Here is a 6,000-nt window from a genome sequence, read left to right as displayed (position 1 = left end):
GCATTACATTTTAAAACTGCATTAGGAAGGGTGATTGCTTTAAAAATCAGTGCATCAAAGGGGCGCCTGGTGGCTCAGTCAGTTAAGCATCCGACTTGGGCTCACGGTTTGTGTGTTTGAGCCCAGGGTTGGGCTCTTTGCTGTTAGCACGGAGCCTGCTCTGGATCCCCTGTCTCCCTCTCTCTTTCGTGTGTGCTTCCTCTCTCTCTCAAAACTAAATAAACATTTTAAAAAATAACATAAAAATCAGGGTTTCATGGAGTATAATTTATCTGATTAATCAAATCCCCCACAAATCTGGTATCCCAGATAAAAAGGGAGTGCTTCCTAACACCCTTTGCCATAAAGAGACTCTTCACCCCACGACCCACCCCCCTGCTCCCCATGCTGAGAGCACTCAAGGCTTGCTGATGACAGAGGGAGAAGATGGTGACTATGCCACAGAGTATGGAGATGCCTGCTTGGGGAAAATTGGGGTAGATGGGCGGACTCTTTTTGAAGCTGCTAGGGACAGGGGAGCGAATATTTGCAGACAAAAAAAGCCAAAAGGCAAAGAAAAAGCGGGCCTTTAAAACAGAAATATGTGAAGCCCTGGGGACTCAGAGCTGCCAATAGACTTTCAGTTTGAGAATGAGAGAGTCCTGTTCACGAGACCCCCGCCCCCCACCCAAGATACCTGTGGTCACCAATCTGCACCTGTTACAACATGTGCCATCTGCCTCTACTGCTCTTCTCAGCTGGTTTCTTAGTCAAGGAAACAATATCCCCTTCCTTAAACCCTGCCTCCTTTTCATTGCATCACAGCTTCTCACTCATGCCATTCCACAAGAACATTCCCGGTCATCTGCCCATTATTCAAAACACCCTAAACAGCTAAACGTTACCACTGAGTAAATCTCTTTAATCAATGCAGGGTTGAGTTTGATTCCAGCAAGCAGCTAAACCCAAAATAATCTCTTCTAAAGTGCTACAAACTATAGAGTAGGTCTCATTTAATAGAAATGATGCATGACATTCATGAAGTTGTAGTCTGATTTTAAACTGATGCCTCACTCAGTGAGTGCAAACTAGTGAATGATAGACTTTCCTTTGTCTGAAAGAAAATCAGATTAAAGGCTTTCTGAGTGCGACCAAAGATCCCATCTCAAGAATTCTACTTAATGTCATACTGGGCTTGATTGAGAGTTCAGCCTCACATGGTAGAAACACTGCTCAATTTGAAGTCATAAGACCTGGATTGGAGACCTGCTACTTCCAAGCAGGGCAAGATTGGCCAGGCCACTTCACATGATTAAATGAGGTGGCGGTGAGTCTAGAAGCATCTAAGGGTACGACCTGGTGTGCAATTGTCATGTAACAAAGGTGGGCGTGGGATATAATTAGATGCAGATTGGGATGACTGGGAGCAAAGGACCTCAGAGCAAAACAGAATCAGGCTGGACTTCTGAGTCCGTCTCTCACTGGCTTTGCATGTTGACCCATTCAAAGGCTTTCTTTGCCTCAGCTTCTTCCTCTGTAAAGAGGGGGAGTCCATTCCTACCGAATAGGGCCATTATGAACATTGAAAAACAGACTGCATAAAAAGAATTTAACACAGTGTCTAGCACATTGGAAGCAGTCAATAAATGCTTTTGTTACTATCATTATTCATACAATTTAAGGTTTCAGAGAGCTGCTTTATAGCGATTCTAAGTTTTTGGATGTTGAAAATACTAAGATATTGAAATAAAATAGTATTTGGACTCCCAGTGTTTTTTAATACATTTTTAAGTTTGTTTATTTATTTTTAGGGGTGGAGAGGGAGGGGCAGAGAGAGGACAGAGAGGATCCCGAGCAGGTTATAAGCCGTCAGCACAGAGCCCCGACGTGGGACTCGATCGCACAAACTGTGAGATATCACAAACTGTGAGATCATGACCTGAGTCAAAACCAACAGTGGGAAGTTTAACCAACCTAGCTGCCCAGGTGCCCCTGGGCTGTCTTGTTTTTAACTAAATGCAAATTAACGCTAAGTCATCACATGCTAAAATCTGAACTTTAAAATTATGATAATGATGTTAGCAAAAATAAAATGTAACAAGGGAATATCAAAATATTTTATTAACTCATGCTCTGTCTCTCTCTGTCCCAAAAATAAATAAACGTGGGAAAAAAAATTAAAAAAAAAATATTTTATTACCAGAATGTGATATATAGAGGATCTATCCAATCCATGTTCTTTCTCTAATAGTACTAGCAAAACATAGTTTATGAGAGGATTCAAGATAGGTAAAAGCACGTTCTAATACATACTCATTTTATTACGTCTGAGGCACTGGGTGATTATCTTCTCCCACATTGTCTCCTGTTTTCTGATAGTCAACATTCAGCCATTAGATAGTCCTTTGACTTAAAAACATATTCTCTGGCAGGAAGACAACACGCTATCAGATATAAACATCCAAGTGGACATGAGGTTATCAGATACATTCCAAAAAGAGATTATGGATTCATAAATATCTTAGAGCCAGAAAGGATAACTACCCAAAGGGAAAAGAAAGGTGACCAGATGCTCCGAAGACAAACTTTACCTCCCTCCCAGCTTAAGCTGGCTCCACCATCGGCAAGGGGAAACCAGGAACATTTTATGGATAAGAATGGATTTTATTAAAAAAAAAAAAAAAAAAAATCAAGCGCAAACTTGCAGTTGTGTAATTGTGAAAATAGATCTGAATAAAAGATTCCAAAGGCTTTAGGCTATTGTTTTTTCTTTCAAATTCTGTCAATGATCCAGATACTTGAGATACTTGTGTAAAAGAACATGATCTGCATAGAACACTGCCCTGTCTAAAATGTTTTTATAATATCTATTGTGGAGCTATAATTTTACTTAGGACAATGCAATGAAATGACAAACTCTTAAAAATCACCTATTTTTAGCCTTTGCTTATACATAAAAATAATATAAAACTGTGTTAGATTGGCAGGTCTGTCTTTTGGCAGCCAAAGGCATGGCACCAAGAATGTATAATTATAAAATCACTCAGCAACTATTTTGTCATGCAGCATGGCAGGTAAATAATGGTTGTTTAATGTGTGAATTATTTTAGGATCAGGTTATGCAAATGTAGACATTTGTTCCAGTGAAGGTTAAGCCTCTGAGAGGTAAGGGCTACCATCCCCTGATAATATTCTCTATTGTCAACAAAGGAAGTGTAAGTTTTTCTTTGAGTACTTTTTTTAAAGTTATAAAATTTCAGAAGAAATGTGTACTTATTCCTTTTAAATCCTAATATATGAAAGTATAAAGTAAACTATGAGGGGCGCCTGGGTGGCTCAGTCGGTTGAGCGCCCAATTTCGGCTCAGGTCATGATCTCACGGTTTGTGGGTTTGAGCCCCACGTTGGGCTCTGTGCCGACAGCTCAGAGACTGGGACCTGCTTCGGATTCCGCGTTTCCCTCTCTCTCTGCCTCTCCCCCGCTGATGCTCTGTCTACCCTTTCTCTCAAAAATAAGTAAGCATTAAGAAAAAAAATTTTTTTAAGTAAACTACGAATATCTCCCTATTACCTAGTCTTCCTGACTCAGTCCGTCATGTTGCCTTTGCACGTGTGTGTATGTGTGTACATGCTCCAGGGTGTGGAGACAGACACAGAGAGAAACAAACATTCTTCAAACTATATTGTCAGCGTTGTCAAAACCTAATATGGAGATTTTACAACAACTGAAGAAGGATCCTTCTAGCTGTGGGGGTCTTCTGAATTAGGCTTTTTTCACCCTTATTTCAACTGACTGTCTTATGATAAAACCTTTAAGCAATCCAAATAGGAATCATGGGTATTCATAGCCCAGGGCTGTCCCGTTCAGCAATTCACAATTCTAGCTGCTAAAAGAAAAAAAAAAAAAAAAAAAAAAGAAGAAGTATCAATATGCAAACTTTGAAAGTTTTTTGAAGTTCAGTTTAAATATTTACTTCGAATTTTATAGACCTTTCCGAAAGTTGCCCAGCTTTTAAGAGTCTGCACATCTAACAAATGGGAAGAAGTCTGATGAACTTCTTGACCTTACTTGGGGAGAGGACGGGCTGCCTCCCCTCCAAGGAGAGGGAAGCACCCTGAACAGAGACGCTCATGCAATTTCGGTACGGTGTTTTCAGTCCTAATTGAAACTAGGAAATGCAGGGAAGTGTGATAATGAAAATAACAGGATCAGGGGAGTGTGGAAATTGGCTGACTTCCCCCTCTCCCCCGCCAAAATAAATCTGTAAAAACAGACTAGCTTGAGTTTCGGGTGTGATTTCTGGGTTATGCGTGAGGAGAGGTGTCGCACAGCTAACACCATGAAACCAACGAGGAAATATCCTTCACTCCCCTGTGACTCCAGGCACAAGGCAAGAATGCTGCTGAAGAATAAGCACAGGACTGTCCCCAAAGCAAAAAACACAGAGGTGAGGTTGGGAGTACTGATCCATTCAAATTAGACCTAGCACTTACAGTTTTGAATGTTCCACGAGTCTCTCTTGGCATCTAGCATAATGCCTACTTAATGGAAGCACTTAATAAATGGTCATTGGTACAGTTATTATTATGCTTTGTCCTAACTCTAAGGGCATCACTGTGACACTTCCATCATGGACAGCAGAACTTCTTTGTTAATGGCTACACAAATCATTGGCAATGGGGAAAATCTTTCCCAGCTATTTGAAACTTCAAAGGTGACCTCAAGAGGCCTCTGGGTGGCTCTGTCAGTTAAGTATCCAACTCTTGATTTCTGCTCAGGTCATGATCTCATGGTTCGGGAGATTGTGCCCCATGTCCTTGGCTCTGTGCTGAATTCCTACTTGGGATTCTCTCTCCCTCTCTCTCTACCTCTCCCCTACACACTGTCTCTGTCTCCCTCTCTATCTCTCAAAATAGATAAACTTTTTAAATAAATAAATAAATAAATAAATAAACAAACAAACAAATAAATAAAGTAGCCAAAACATGTAAAGAGTTTACACACCTCAACACCAAAAAAACACAAATAATCCAATTAAAAAATGGGCAGACAACATGAACAGACATTTCTCCAAAGAAGACATCCAGATAGCCAACAGACACATGGAAAGATGTTCAACATCACTCACAATCAGGGAAATTCAAGTCAAAATGACAATGAGATACCACCCCACATCTATGAGAATGGCTAAAACCACAAATACAAGAAATAACAAGTGTTGGTGAGGATGTGGAGAAAAGGAAATCCTCATGCACTACTGGTGGGAATGCAAACTGGTGCAGCCACTGTGGAAAACAGTATGGAGGTTCCTCAAAAAATTAAAAATAGAATTACCATATGATCCAGGAGTTCTACTACTGACTATTTACCCAAAGAATACAAAACACTAATTTGAAAAGATATATGTGCTATGTTTATTCCAGCATTATTTATGATAGCCAAATTATGGAATCAGCCCAAGTGTCCACGGACGGATAAATGTGTAAAGAAATGGTGTATGTAGATACCATGGAATATTATTCAGCCATAAAAAAGAATGAGACCTTGCCATTAGCAACATGGGTAGATGTAGAGTATAATGCTAAATGAAAGAGGTCGGTCAGAGAAAGATAAATACCATATCATTTTACTCATATGTGGAATTTAAGAAACATAACAAATGAAGAAATAAAAATGAGACAAACCAAAAAACAGACTCAACTCTAAAGAGCAAACTGGTGGTTACCAGAGGGGAGGTGGATAGGGGGATGGGTAAAAGAGGGGAAGGGGATTAAGAATACACTTACCATGATAAGCACTATGTATAGAATTGTCACATCACTATATCGTACACCTGAAACTAATATAACACTATGTTAACTATCCGAGAATTAAAATTTATTTATTGTTTATTTATTTTGAGAGCGAGTGCGAGCAGGGGAGGAAGGGGTGGGGAGGGGGAGAAGGGTAGAGAATCCCAAGTAGGCTCTGCACTGGCTGCACAGAGCCCGACGCAGGGCTCGATCTCATGAACCCTATGAT

The 6,000-nt window shown here is 40.2% G+C and overlaps 1 long non-coding RNA gene across 8 annotated transcripts in view; it reads right to left on the bottom strand.

Annotated features, from left to right (window-relative positions):
* Positions 1 to 6,000, bottom strand: part of LOC121013342 (uncharacterized) — a 275,767-nt gene that overhangs the window by 251,599 nt on the left and 18,168 nt on the right. Inside the window, exon 1 of one of the 8 annotated variants that reach the window (XR_005782651.1) lies at positions 1,170 to 1,278. The exons of the other annotated variants lie outside the window; for them this stretch is intronic. This is a non-coding gene — a long non-coding RNA (uncharacterized LOC121013342). Of the gene's footprint in view, positions 1 to 1,169; positions 1,279 to 6,000 lie in introns of those variants that run through there. 8 annotated transcript variants of the gene reach the window in all.

The sequence above is a fragment of the Herpailurus yagouaroundi genome, unplaced genomic scaffold, assembly GCF_014898765.1.
Source record: "Herpailurus yagouaroundi ecotype Mexico unplaced genomic scaffold, PumYag 198, whole genome shotgun sequence".
In the NCBI taxonomy this organism is placed as follows: domain Eukaryota; kingdom Metazoa; phylum Chordata; class Mammalia; order Carnivora; family Felidae; genus Herpailurus; species Herpailurus yagouaroundi.
This window is presented reverse-complemented; position numbering and strand designations above follow the sequence as displayed.